Raw genomic sequence first — 15,681 nt, forward strand, 5'->3', positions numbered from 1 at the left:
TACCTTGCCTCAGAGAAATACCCCAAAGGAAAAGGCAGCCCCCACATATAATGACTGTGAGTTAAGATGAAAAGACAAACGTAGAGATGAAATAGATTTAGCAAAGTGAGGCCCGACTTTCTGAACAGAGCGAGGATAGGAAAGGTAACTTTGCGGTCAACACAAAACCCTACAAAAAACCACGCAAAGGGGGCAAAAAGACCCTCCGTACCAAACTAACGGCACGGAGGTACACCCTCTGCGTCCCAGAGTTTCCAGCAAGCAAGAAAAAACAAATAGCAAGCTGGACAGGAAAAAACAGCAATCAAAATAGCAAAAGCGGAACTTAGCTATGCAGAGCAGCAGGCCACAGGAACGATCCAGGAGGAAACAGGTCCAATACTAGAACATTGACTGGAGGCCAGGATCAGAGCACTAGGTGGAGTTAAATAGAGCAGCACCTAACGACATCACCACATCACCTGAGGAAGGAAACTCAGAAGCCGCAGTACCACTCTCCTCCACCAACGGAAGCTCACAGAGAGAATCAGCCGAAGTACCACTTGTGACCACAGGAGGGAGCTCTGCCACAGAATTCACAACAGTACCCCCCCCTTGAGGAGGGGTCACCGAACCCTCACCAGAGCCCCCAGGACGACCAGGATGAGCCATATGAAAGGCACGAACAAGATCGGGAGCATGGACATCAGAGGCAAAGACCCAGGAATTATCTTCCTGAGCATAACCCTTCCACTTAACCAGATACTGGAGTTTCCGTCTTCAAACACGAGAATCCAAAATCTTCTCCACAATATACTCCAACTCCCCCTCCACCAAAACCGGGGCAGGAGGATCAACAGATGGAACCATAGGTGCCACGTATCTCCACAACAATGACCTATGGAATACGTTATGTATGGAAAAGGAATCTGGAAGAGTCAGACGAAAAGACACAGGATTAAGAACCTCAGAAATCCTATACGGACCAATGAAACGAGGTTTAAACTTAGGAGAGGAAACCTTCATAGGAATATGACGAGAAGATAACCAAACCAAATCCCCAACACGAAGTCGGGGACCCACACAGCGTCTGCGATTAGCGAAACGTTGAGCCTTCTCCTGGGACAAGGTCAAATTGTCCACTACATGAGTCCAAATCTGCTGCAACCTGTCCACCACAGTATCCACACCAGGACAGTCCGAAGACTCAACCTGCCCTGAAGAGAAACGAGGATGGAACCCAGAGTTGCAGAAAAACAGCGAAACCAAGGTAGCCGAGCTGGCCCGATTATTAAGGGCGAACTCAGCCAAAGGCAAAAAGGACACCCAGTCATACTGATCAGCAGAAACAAAGCATCTCAGATATGTTTCCAAGGTCTGATTGGTTCGTTCGGTCTGGCCATTAGTCTGAGGATGGAAAGCCGAGGAAAAAGACAAGTCAATGCCCATCCTAGCACAAAAGGCTCGCCAAAACCTCGAAACAAACTGGGAACCTCTGTCAGAAACGATATTCTCTGGAATGCCATGTAAATGAACCACATGCTGGAAGAACAATGGCACCAAAAAAGAGGAGGAAGGTAATTTAGAAAAGGGTACCAAATGGACCATCTTAGAGAAGCGATCACAGACCACCCAAATGACTGACATCTTTTGAGAGACGGGAAGATCTGAAATAAAATCCATAGAGATATGTGTCCAAGGCCTCTTCGGGACCGGCAAGGGCAAAAGCAACCAACTGGCACGAGAACAGCAGGGCTAAGCCCGAGCACAAATCCCACAGGACTGCACAAAAGAACGCACATCCCGCGACAGAGATGGTCACCAAAAGGATCTAGCCACTAACTCTCTGGTACCAAAGATTCCAGGATGACCAGCCAACACCGAACAATGAACCTCAGAGATAACTTTATTCGTCCACCTATCAGGGACAAACAGTTTCTCCGCTGGGCAACGATCAGGTTTATTAGCCTGAAATTTTTGCAGCACCCGCCGCAAATCAGGGGAGATGGCAGACACAATTACTCCCTCTTTGAGAATACCCGCCGGCTCAGATAAACCCGGAGAGTCGGGCACAAAACTCCTAGACAGGGCATCCGCCTTCACATTTTTAGAGCCCGGAAGGTAAGAAATCACAAAGTCAAAACGGGCAAAAAACAGCGACCAACGAGCCTGTCTAGGATTCAATCGCTTGGCAGACTCAAGATAAGTCAAGTTCTTATGATCAGTCAAGACCACCACGCGATGCTTAGCTCCCTCAAGCCAATGACGCCACTCCTCGAATGCCCACTTCATGGCCAGCAACTCTCGATTGCCAACATCATAATTTCGCTCAGCAGGCGAAAACTTCCTGGAAAAGAAGGCGCATGGTTTCATTACCGAGCAATCAGAACTTCTCTGCGACAAAACAGCCCCTGCTCCAATCTCAGAAGCATCAACCTCTACCTGGAATGGAAGCGAAACATCTGGTTGACACAACACAGGGGCAGAAGAAAAACGATGCTTCAACTCTTGAAAAGCTTCCACAGCAGTAAAAGACCAATTGACCACATCAGCACCCTTCTTGGTCAAATCGGTCAATGGTTTAGCAATACTAGAAAAATTGCAGATGAAGCGACGATAAAAATTAGCAAAGCCCAGGAACTTTTGCAGACTTTTCAGAGATGTCGGCTGAGTCCAATCATGGATGGCTTGGACCTTAACAGGGTCCATCTCGATAGTAAAAGGGGAAAAGATGAACCCCAAAAATGAAACCTTCTGAACACCAAAGAGACACTTTGATCCCTTCACAAACAAAGAATTAGCACGCAGGACCTGAAACACCGTTCTGACCTGCTTCACATGAGACTCCCAATCATCCGAGAAGATCAAAATGTCATCCAAGTACACAATCAGGAATTTATCCAGGTACTCTCGGAAGATGTCATGCAAAAGGACTGAAACACTGATGGAGCATTGGCAAGTCCGAATGGCATTACTAGATACTCAAAATGGCCCTCGGGCGTATTAAATGCAGTTTTCCATTCATCGCCTCGCTTAATACGCACAAGATTCAAGATTCAAGATTCAAGATTCAAAGAAGCTTTATTGGCAGGACCAAATACACATCAGTTTTGCCAAAGCAAGTGTATAGAGGCAATAGGGATAGGGACTGAGGGGATGTTGGGTAGGAGCTGTGGGGGGAGGTGGATGGGGCAGATCCAGGGTGGGGGCTATAGTCCATGGCATAGGGGAGATGGATGGGGCAGATCCAGGGTGGGGGCTATAGTCCATGGCATAGGGGAGGTGGATGGGGCAGGTCCAGGTTGGGGGCTATAGTCCATGGCATCATAGTTCTCTTTCTCGTAGTCTATGACATTCGCTCACATACCGCGCTGCTATCTCCACCGCTCTCTCTTCTTCTCCCAGCAAGATATAGGTTTTCTCTTCCTCCTTCATGGTGATGAAGTCTGGGAAGAGATGTGAGAGTCTCCTGAAGTGAGTGTCCCTCACTGCTGAGTATTTGGAGCAGTGTAGCAGGAAGTGGGTTTCGTCCTCTATGGCCTCCTGATCACAGTGTTGGCACAGTCTTTCCTCCCTGGGCTTGTAGCTCTGCCTGTGTCGGCCACATTCGATGGCCAGACTGTGACACAAGATTATACGCACCACGAAGATCTATCTTGGTGAACCAACTAGCCCCCTTAATCCGAGCAAACAAATCAGATAACAACGGCAAGGGGTACTGAAATTTAACAGTGATCTTATTTAGAAGGCGGTAATCTATACAAGGTCTCAGCGAACCATCCTTCTTGGCCACAAAAAAGAACCCTGCTCCTAATGGCGACGATGACGGGCGAATATGCCCCTTCTCCAAGGACTCCTTCACATAACTCCGCATAGCGGCGTGCCCAGGCACAGATAAATTAAACAGTCGACCTTTTGGGAATTTACTACCAGGAATCAAATCGATAGCACAATCACAATCCCTATGCGGAGGTAGGGTATCGGACTTGGGCTCATCAAATACATCCCGGTAATCAGACAAGAACTCTGGAACCTCAGAAGGGGTGGATGACGAAATAGACAGAAATGGGACATCACCATGTACCCCCTGACAACCCCAGCTGGACACAGACATGGATTTCCAATCTAATACTGGATTATGGACTTGTAGCCATGGCAACCCCAACACGACCACATCATGCAGATTATGCAACACCAGAAAGCGAATAACCTCCTGATGTGCAGGAGCATGCACATGGTCAGCTGGGTCCAGTACTGAGGCTTAAGGCGTAGCATCAATTCCTCTCAATGGAATAGGACACTGCAAGGGCTCCAAGAAAAACCCACAACGCCTAGCATACCCCAAGTCCATCAAATTCAGGGCAGCGCCTGAATCCACAAATGCCATGACAGAATAAGATGACAAAGAGCAGATCAAGGTAACGGACAAAAGAAATTTTGACTGTACCATACCAATGGTGGCAGACCTAGCGAACCGCTTAGTGCGTTTAGGACAATCAGAGATAGCATGAGTGGAATCACCACAGTAGAAACACAGCCCATTCAGACGTCTGTGTTCTTGCCGTTCAACTCTGGTCAAAGTCCTATCGCACTGCATAGGCTCAGGTTTATGCTCAGATAATACCGCCAAATGGTGCACAGATTTACGCTCACGCAAGCGTCGACCGATCTGAATGGCCAAAGACATAGACTCATTCAGACCAGCAGGCATAGGAAATCCCACCATGACATCCTTAAAGGGAAGGTACCGCGTTTGTAGATCATTAATTAATCAATGTAATGTAGCATAACATGCTGTTATAACCCAGATATGAATGCATGTAAAACAGATTCCGTGTGTTATATGAGTTGAAAGAATGCACTGGGGGCTGACATCTTGGTTTTGCAGCAGTAGTACGTCACTATCAGTGTCAGATTACGGCACCCCATGGACATAGGAGATAATAGACCGGCTCGGACCCTATCTGTAACATTGCAGCAGCATTAGCAGTGAGCTGGGCACGCCTCTGTGGGCTGCACAACTCACTGCTGTAGGTGTGACTAGCTGCCATTTTATTAGAGCCCTGTGCTATCTGCCGAGCTCCACTTGCTCTCTATCACAGGAGAGAAGCACTGACTGCTCCTCTGTACTCCAGGCACTGCACATCCTGGGCAGACATCCTCTGCTCTCACATGCTGCCCTGTGTGCTTCTCCTGCTCTGTCTCCGCCTCCCCACTTGCACAGAGTCCCAGTGATCTCCGGTAAACTGCACTCTCCCCCTGTGTCGCTCTCCCTCTCTGTGCGGCGTGTTAGGGTCTCTGTGCGGCGTGGGGTGGTCTCTGTGCGGCGTGGGGGGGTCTCTGTGCGGCGTGGGGGGGTCTCTGTGCGGCGTGGGGGATCTCTGTGCGGCGTGGGGGGGTCTCTGTGCGGCGTGGGGGATCTCTGTGCGGCGTGGGGGATCTCTGCGGCGTGGGGGATCTCTGTGCGGCGTGGGGAGGTCTCTGTGCGGCGTGGAGGGGTCTCTGTGCGGCGTGGAGGGATCTCTGTGCGGCGTGGGGGGTCTCTGTGCGGCGTGGGGGGGTCTCTGTGCGTCGTGGAGGGGTCTCTGTGCGGCGTGGGGGGATCTCTGTGCGGCGTGGGGGGGGTCTCTGTGCGGAGTGGGGGGTCTCTGTGCGGCGTGGGGGGATGTCTGTGCGGCGTGGGGGGGTCTCTGTGCGGCGTGGGATCTCTGTGCGGCGTGGAGGGATCTCTGTGCGGCGTGGGGAGGTCTCTGTGCGGCGTGGAGGGGTCTCTGTGCGGCGTGGGGGGGTCTCTGTGCGGCGTGGGGGGGGCTCTATGCGTGTATGCAAGCATCGTCCTGCTACAATGACAGTGATTGACACATTAGCCAATTATGGGACAGTAATAGTCCCATCATCCGGCTAATGTGTTGAATGAAAAAAAAAATACTCCATACATACATGCTACATACATGCTACATACATACTCCATGCATGCTACATACAATACATTCATACATTACATACATATAGACATACAGTACATTAAACATAGATTTCATACTCACCATTACTTGTCACTTTGTTCCTCGAAGCCAGTGTCATCTGTAAAAAAAATATTAAAAAAACAACCAATATACTCCCTGTCCGCAGAAATCCACGAGTGTCCCACGGCGTTCTCCCGTGGAGAGCAGCAGCATCAGATAATGCGACTGCTCTCCAGGGGCTCCAGGAACACAATGACAGCAGGAAGGTATCCTTCCACCACTGTATTCCTCCGCCACTGTAAAAAAAAAAAGTCCCTAGTCTCACTTTATGCCATTGCTGTATGAGAAATTTTCCCAGGCAGCAATTGCCATAAAGTGAGACCTTGTCCTAAGGTAACCTCTCAGTGATGCACTGGAGGAGCCATTGTCTCCTGTCAGTGTGTCACTGAGGGTCCTATAGAGCGGTGACATCACCCGATGTCACTGTTCTATAGGGGAGATCGTCGTGGAACACTCGATATTAATTGGACTACGGCGGATAGGTAGTATACGGTTTATTATTTTACGTTTTTTGCAGGCGCTGAAGTATGGTAAGTATGGTGAAATGAAGAATATTAAAATACTTTTTTCCTAATGTGTGCGTGTTTTTTTTAACCCTTTCTTACTATTGGATTAATAACGGATAGTCGTCTTATTGACGCCTCTCCGTTATTAACCCGGCTTAATGTCACCTTACAATAGCAAGGTGACATTAACCCTTCATTACCCCATATCCCACCGCTACACGGGAGTGGGAAGAGAGGGGCTAAGTGCCGGAATTGGCGCATCTTACAGATGCGCCATTTCTGGGGCGGCTGCGGACTGGTATTTGTAGCCTGGGGGGGGCAATATCCATGGCCCCTCTCTAGGCTATGAATATCAGCCTGCAGCTGTCTGCGTAGCCTTTCTGGCTATAAAATATAGGGGGACCCCACGCAATTTTTTTTGGGGGGGGTCCCCCTATTTTAATAGCCAGTAAAGGCTATACAGACAGCTGCGGGCTGATATTCATAGCAGGCTACAGATATTGGCCCCCGGCCGTTGGCTTTCCCCCACTGGCGCAGAAAATTGCACGGGCGCCCATGCGTTTTTTTTTGTTTTTTTTTTTTTTAAATTCAACCCTCATAAAGGCCTCTTTCACACTTGCGTCGGTACGAGTCCGTCGCTATGCGTCGGGCCGACGTACCGACGCACGTTGTGAAATTTGTGCCCGACGTGGGCAGCGGATGCAGTTTTTCAACACATCCACTGCCCATTCTGAAGTCTGGAAGGAGGGGGCGGAGTTTTGGCAGCGCATGCGCGGTAGAAAATGGCGGACGCGCTGGACAAAAAAAGTTCACTTGAACGTTTTTTCGTGCCGACGGTCCGCCAAAACACGACGGATCCGTTGCACGACGGACGCGACCACGCGACGTGTGGCCATCCGTCACGATCTGTCGCTAATACAAGTTTATGGGAAAAAAACGCATCCTGCGAGCACATTTGCAGAATCCGTTTTTTTCCGCCAGACCCGTTTTTTCCACCGGATCCATTTTTTCCCGCCGGATCCGTTTTTTTCCGCCGGATCCGTTTTTTCCCGCCGGATCCATTTTTTCCTGCTGGATCCGTTAATTCCCGCCGGATCCGTTTTTTTTCCACAATTTCCTTTTTTTTCTGTCAGATCAGTTTTTTTTCCATCGGATCCTTTTTTTTCCCGCCAGATCCGTTTTTTTCCACAATTTTCTTTTTTCTCTGCCAGATCAGTTTTTTTTCCATCGGATCCTTTTTTTTCCCGCCTGATCCATTTTTTTTTCCGCCGGATCCGTTTTTTTTCCACAAGTTCCTTTTTTTTCTGCCAGATCAGTTTTTTTCGCCGGATCCGTTTTTTCCCGCCACATCCATTTTTTTCCGCCTTATCCGTTTTTTTCCGCCTTATCCGTTTTCTCCCACAATTTCCTTTTTTTTTCTGCCAGATCAGTTTTTTTTCCATCGGATCCTTTTTTTCCCGCCTAATCCGTTTTTTTCCGCCGGATCCGTTTTTTTTCCACAAGTTCCTTTTTTTTCTGCCAGATCAGTTTTTTTTCCATCGGATCCTTTTTTTCTCGCCTAATCCGTTTTTTTCCGCCAGATCCGTTTTTTTTTTTTTCCACAATTTACTTTTTTTTCTGCCAGATAAGTTTTTTTTTCGCCGGATCCGTTATTTTCTCATTGAGTTGTATTAGCGCCGGATGGCCACACGTTTCATCCGTTTTTTGCAGGATCCGTCAAAACAGCTGTTTCCGCCGGACGGAAAACACATACAGAGGAACGGTTGAATCGCGATCTCACCCGCCGCTATTGCGGGCACATGTCAGTCATGTTTTTTTTTATTGACAGATTGGGCGATTTTGAATGCGGCGATACTAAATATGTGTAGGTTTGATTTTTTTTATTGTTTTATTTTTGATGGGGCAAAAGGGGGGTGATTTAAACTTTAATTTTTTTTTTTCATATTTTTAAAAACATTTTTTTTTTTACATTTGCCATGCATCAATAGCCTCCATGGGAAACTAGAAGCTGGCACAACTCGATCGGCTCAGCTACATAGCAGCGATCATCAGATTGCTGCTCCGTAGCTGAATTACAGGCTTGCTATGAGCGCCGACCACAGGGAGGCGCTCACAGCAGGCCGGCATCAGTAGCTATAGAGGTCTCAAGGACCTCTATGGTTACCATCCTGATGCATCGCCAACCCCTGATCATGTGACGGGGGTGGACGATGCGCTCATTTCTGGCCGCGCGGCTGGAAGCGGTAGTTAAATGCCGCTGTCAGCATTTGACAGCGGCATTTAACAGGTTAATAGCGGCGGGTGAATTGCGATTTCACCTGCCGCTATTGCGCGCACATGTCAGCTGTACAAAACAGCCGACATGTCGTGACTTTGATGTGGGCTCACCGCCAGAGCCCACATCAAAGGAGGAGACACGACATGCGCAGAACATGTTGCGTTTCTTACTGCGATGCGTTTTTCCCCCAGAAAAAACGCAACATATGCACAAAAAATGCGGAATGCATTATAAATGATGTATGCATTTTTAAATTGTTTTTATCACATTTTTATAGCGAACAAATGCAAAAAAATGCGAAAAATCCTGAACGTGTGCACACAGCCTCAAGGTGCATCTCCCCATCACACTCCATATGTGTCTCACTCATCATACTTCACGTCTCTTTCTCTCCCATCAGTCACTCTTAGGCCGGGGACACACAACGTATAAAAAAACGGTCCGTTTTTGACGGACGAAAATCGCACAAATGTTACCAAAACAGTGATCCGTGTGCAGTGCGAGGATGCGATTTTCTAGCATCCAATGATCCGTTTGGCGTCCGTGTGACATCCGTATGGTGAGATTTTCTCACACACTTGCAAAATGAGCAAATAATGGCCGAGCCTTTCCTGTCACCTGCCCAATGCCTGAGAATTTCTCGCACGTCACACTGATGGTCCGTGTGCTGTGCTATTTTTTCTCGGCCCCATAGACTTCCATTGGCGATTCTCGGCCGAGAAACGCTGACAATCGCAGCATGCTGCGATTTCACTCGGATCCTGAATAAGGCCGAGAAAATATCGGATGATGGGAGCTGCCCCATAGATTAACATTGGGACGAGTGCTATGCGATTTTTTTATCGCATTGCACTCGTCCGTATTGCGGTCCAGTGTGACCCCGGCCTTAGCCATACAATGCATCTCTCCCCTCCCTCCATAATGCCTGGCTATTCACTGCAGAGCTGGAGCTCCCAGACAGCTCCTAATGCTGCTCCATGCAAACCACACGTCTTCACTCTTCTTGGGTCCAGATTCTGCTGAGCCCACTGTGTTCTGCTCCTCTGTAAACAAGCTCTGACTCTGATGCAGTAACTGCTGGTGATAGCAGGTCACAGGGCAGTCACACACAAAATGGTGCTGCCCTGTGATGCTGCTCTTCATTCTTACTGTTGGGGCAGTAACTGCTGACATCACCATTTCCCTCCCCTTTTGGGTGGTCTAATATCCCTGGGGCAGAGCTGCTAAATCTTACTATAGCTGCTTGAGGTCTAAAACGGAAAATGCTCCCCCTAGTGGTAAATATGTATATATAATATTTTTCATATAGAAATGTTTGCAAACAGTGCAAACATTGCATTAATACATTTTAATTACTATTTTAAGCTTAATTTCACAAAAAAACAAAATACAAGAAAACTGGTGGCACCTTCCCTTTAAGGGCTTCAGAGAGACCCTTTCTGAAAATAGCTGCGAGCGCACCTTCATTCCATTGAGTACGGACCACTTTCTAAATTTCTGACAATATACCTCTATCTCATCCTGACCCTGACACAGAGCCAGCAAATTTTTCTCTGCCTGATCCACTGAATTAGCTTCATCGTACAGCAATCCGAGCTCCAGGAAAAACGCATCGATATTACTTAATGCAGGATCTCCTGACGCAAGAGAAAATGCCCAGTCCTGAGGGTCGCCACGTAAAAAAGAAATAATGATCCTAACTTGTTGAACTGGGTCACCAGAGGAGCGAGGTTTCAAAGCCAGAAATAGTTTACAATTATTTTTGAAACTCAGAAATTTAGTTCTATCTCCAAAAAACAAATCAGGAATAGGAATTCTTGGTTCTAACATAGAATTCTGAACCACAAAGTCTTGAATATTTTGTACTCTTGCAGTGAGCTGATCCACACATGAAGACAGACCTTTAATGTCCATCGCTACACCTGTGTCCTGAACCACCCAAATGTCTAGGGGAAAAAAAAGGCAAAACACAGTGCAGAGAAAAAAAAATGGTCTCAGAACTTCTTTTTTCCCTCTATTGAGAATCATTAGTACTTTGGGCCTCCAGTACTGTTATGATAAGGTAATTCAGTACCACAATGGACATAGAAGTCAGAGCACATACAGTGACCTGACAATAACCCAAAAACATAGAACGAGCTCTGAGACGTGGGAACTCTGCTGACCGCAATCCCTAATCCTCTCCAACCACACTAGAGGCAGCCGTGGATTGCGCCTAACGCTCCCTATGCAACTTGGCACAGCCTGAGAAACTAGCTAGCCTGAAGATAGAAAATAAGCCTACCTTGCCTCAGAGAAATACCCCAAAGGAAAAGGCAGCCCCCACATATAATGACTGTGAGTTAAGATTAAAAGACAAACGTAGAGATGAAATAGATTTAGCAAAGTGAGGCCCGACTTTCTGAACAGAGCGAGGATAGGAAAGGTAACTTTGCGGTCAACACAAAACCCTACAAAAAAAACACGCAAAGGGGGCAAAAAGACCCTCTGTACCGAACAGCAGGCCACAGGAACGATCCAGGAGGAAACAGGTCCAATACTAGAACATTGACTGGAGGCCAGGATCAGAGCACTAGGTGGAGTCAAATAGAGCAGCACCTAACGACATCACCACATCACCTGAGGAAGGAAACTCAGAAGCCGCAGTACCACTCTCCTCCACCAACGGAAGCTCACAGAGAGAATCAGCCGAAGTACCACTTGTGACCACAGGAGGGAGCTCTGCCACAGAATTCACAACAGTTCTGCTTCCAAAGATGCTATGGGAGAAGGACCTTCCATGACGTCACGGTCATGTGACCGCGACGTCACGGAAAGTCCTGCGCTCATACCAATCCTGGGACCGGACACCGCTCACAAGCGCCGGAACTACAAAGGGCTCTTCGGATGGTATATTTATTTTTTATTTTTTAACCTGTTACATACGTGACTGGGCAATATACTACCTGGCTGGGCAATATTCTACGTGGCTGGGCAATATACTACGTGGCTGGGCAATATACTACGTGGCTGGGCAATATACTACGTGGCTGGGCAATATACTACGTGGCTGGGAAATATACTACGTGGCTGGGAAATATACTACGTGGCTGGGCAATATAGTACGTGGCTGGGCAATATAGTACGTGGCTGGGCAATATAGTACGTGGCTGGGCAATATAGTATATGATTGGGCAATATACTATGAGGACATGCATATTCTAGAATACCCGATGCGTTAGAATCGGGCCACCATCTAGTTATTTTTATATTTTGATTGATCAAACTTTTCTGAACGCGAAGATAAACCATGGTTGGATTTGAACTTATGTTTTTTTTTTTATTTTTTCAAACTTTTTTTTTTTTTTTTACTTTTCACTATAGGTGTTAGGGGCCTTGAACCTGTGATTGTCTGATCACTTGGGCTATATATTTGTCGTCGGCTCGTTGGTCTAGGGGTATGATTCTCGCTTAGGGTGCGAGAGGTCCCGGGTTCATATCCTGGACGAGCCCTACTCTTTCTCTGTGGGGGAACCAGAGCGTTCATCTTCTTTTCTTCCTGGAGCAGAACAATATTGTATCATACAATTATTAGGTTCTGTAGAAGGACGTAGATCTGGGGATTTATTATGATGGAATATAGGCTGAACTGGATGGACAAATGTCTTTTTTCGGCCTTACTAACTATGTTACTATATACAGCAATACCACATTATTACTGCATACAATGAGAAACCACTGATCTCCTTTGAACCCCTTCCACGTGCTTCAACAGGGTTTCCTGGCTGTCATAGCAACCCATCGGCATCCCACGCTCACGTCACGGGTGCACACAATGACGCCCTCATGCCAGCACACAGTTAATTCCGTTATCAAAGCTTAACAGCTGCATTTAACAGGTTGACAATTGCTGGTGGTGCAGTGGTTAGCGGCAGGTCCTGGCTGTAACCAACAGCCATTACCTGCCGAGGATACGCCAGCTTCTGACTTTTGCTAGTTAAAAGATTCATATGGGACAATTCCACAAGTTGTATTACTGAAATGCAATGGTTTAAATAACCAAATAAAATGAGAAGAAAAAAAAAAAAAAAAAAAAGAGAACCTGTCAGACAGCACACGGCATGACTGCATGATAGCAGGTAGGTAGGTAGGTATGTATGCATGCATGTATGTATGTATGTATGTATGTATGTATGTATGTATATATGTGTGCATGCACCTGTGTATATATATATATATATATATATATATATATATATATATATATATATATATACACACACACACACACGTATATATACACATATACATACACACAGGTGCTTCTCACAAAATTAGAATATCATCAAGAAGTTCATTTATTTCAGTTCTGCAATACAAATAGTGAAACTCATACTATACAGAGTCATTACAGAGTGATCTATTTCACGTGTTTATTTCTGTTAATGTTAATGATTATGCTTGGGTCAATGAAAACCCAAAAATAATTATCTCAGTAAATTAGATTAATAAAAAAAAACCTGCAAAGGCTTCCTAACCACTTAAAAAGGTCCCTTAGTCTGTTTCAGTAGGCTTCACACTCATGGGGAAGTCTGCTGACTTGACAAAGGTCCAGATGGCAGTCATAGACACACAAGGAGGCACACAATCCCAGCTGCTTGAGGTCTAATGTGAAGTTTCCACAATCAGTGATGGTTTCGGGAGTCATGTCATCTGCTGGTGTAGGTCCACTCTGTTTTATCAAGATCAAAGTCAGCGCAGCCGTCTACCAAGAAATTTTATAACACTTCATGCATCCTTCTGCCGACAAGCTTTTTGGAGATGGAAATGTAATTCTCCAGCAGGACTTGGCGCCTGTCCACACTGCCAAAAGTACCAATACCTGGTTTACAAACAACAGTATCACTGTGCTTGATTGGCCAGCAAACTCGCCTGACCTTAACCCCAGAGAGAATCTATGGGGTATTGTCAAGAGGAAGATGAGACACCAGACCCAACAATGCAGACAAGCTGAAGACTGCTATCAAAGCAACCTGGGCTTCCACATCTCAGCAGTGCCCCAGGCTGATCGCCTCCATGCCACGCCACATTGATGCAGTAATTCACGCAAAAGAAGCCTCGACCAAGTACTGAGTGCACTTACTGAACATACATTTCAGCAGGCCAACATTTCAGATTTTTAAAATAATTTTCAAGCTGGTGTTATAAAGTATTCTAATTTACGGAGGTAATACTTTTGAGTTTTCATTGGCTGTAATCCATAATCATCAACATTAACAGAAATAAACACTTGAAATAGATCACTCTGTAATGACTCTATATAGGAGTTTTACTTTTTGTATTGAAGAACTGAAATAAATTAACTTCTTGATGATATTCTAATTTTGTGAGAGGCACCTGTATTTCTCCAGCTTCAGAGAAAACATACCGTAGTTTAAAGAGCCAACTGGGAACCATAGACAAAAACCAGACTAGTCCAGTGCTGCCCCTGACTGTCTTCCTCACACCACTCTAGTTGACTGACAGGTCTCTCCCATGTATGTACATGCACAGAGACCTGTTAATCACCTGGAGCGGTGAAGAGAGAAGCCAGCTGGGGGCAGACCCGATCTGGTCTTATCTCTACCTGTGTATCAATGTACAAAATATTTGGCAAAAACCTAAAAAAAAAAAAAAAATTACATTATATATATATATATATATATATGTATATATATATATATATATATTTATTCGATTGTTATACTAATACTCTCTTTTGCTCTATTTTCTTATTTATTTCCTTTTTGAGGGATCATCATTTGTACAGTGTCAAAAATTTTACACTGCAGGAAAAAGGCTTTTCATATACTAGGACCTTGAGATGATCATTTTTGGACAGATATATTTTATTCTTTTTCATCATCTTGAATACAGATTATGGTGATTTTACTGCAGTTTGTGAGAATATTCCCTTCTTCTGTATAATAGGTGCAAACACTAATCAGGGTGAGATGAGTGCTTTTCTTGTGGGGTATTAATAATGCCTCCTGGAAGAGTTAACCCACAAGAGACCATTCAACATCAAGAACTTGCAATCTCGCTTAAAACGCTAAAGACGGGATCTTCAAAAGCACCTTGGTTTAATTAACATTTTTTCCAGACATAAAAAGTCTGAACATGGTAAATTAATTGGAAAGATAGCATATTGCTCTAATGTAGAAAACTTCAGGTACCTTCCGCAAGTGCAGAGCAGCGAAATCTCCAAGTTCATTAATATTCACACAGACTGTTCAGCTAAACTAAGCCTTGTGTTATAGAAAATTCATGATAGGAGTCAACCGACTGGTGGCATCTCGCCTAAGGAAAAACCTACAGAATGCCACCTGGCGTCTTTTGATTTGTGAATTTCTACGATAAAGACAATTCTAGAAATGCATTTTCAAGTCAGTAAAACCATAAATCAAGAATAAATGATTGGTACAGATGATGGGTGAAGTGGCCACGCAAGAACAGATCCGGTAAATAATGCAACACACAAACAATTCATTTTAATAGCTGCATTACTGCACTAGAAATATGAAAAATGAGAGCGTTTAGCGCATAAAAATGGCCAATTTTATGTGTACCTGGTAGCCCCTTTACGGCATCTCTCTTATACCAGGTCCTACACTTGCCTTACTTAACTTTTCCAGCAAGACAATGACCCAAAACATACAGCCAAGGCAACAAAGGAGGGGCTCAAAAAGAAGTACATTAGGGTCATGGAGTGGCCTAGACAGTCTCTAGACCTTAATCCCATAGAAAACTTATGAAGGGAGATGAAGCTCCGAGTTGCCATGCGACAGCCTCAAAATTTTAATGATTTAGAGATGATCTGCAAAGAGCAGTTGTCCAAAATTCCTCCTGACCTGTGCGCAAACCTCATCATCAA

The 15,681-nt window shown here is 45.7% G+C and overlaps 1 protein-coding gene and 1 non-coding gene across 4 annotated transcripts in view; one reads left to right on the forward strand and one right to left on the reverse strand.

Annotated features, from left to right (window-relative positions):
- Nucleotides 1-15,681, reverse strand: part of TRIQK (triple QxxK/R motif containing) — a 233,056-nt gene that overhangs the window by 70,698 nt on the left and 146,677 nt on the right. The gene's annotated exons all lie outside the window — the stretch shown is intronic.
- TRNAP-AGG (transfer RNA proline (anticodon AGG)) lies at nt 12,210-12,281 on the forward strand. The gene has a single exon. It is a non-coding gene; the product is annotated as a tRNA-Pro (tRNA).

Source organism: Ranitomeya imitator, chromosome 6, assembly GCF_032444005.1.
Source record: "Ranitomeya imitator isolate aRanImi1 chromosome 6, aRanImi1.pri, whole genome shotgun sequence".
In the NCBI taxonomy this organism is placed as follows: domain Eukaryota; kingdom Metazoa; phylum Chordata; class Amphibia; order Anura; family Dendrobatidae; genus Ranitomeya; species Ranitomeya imitator.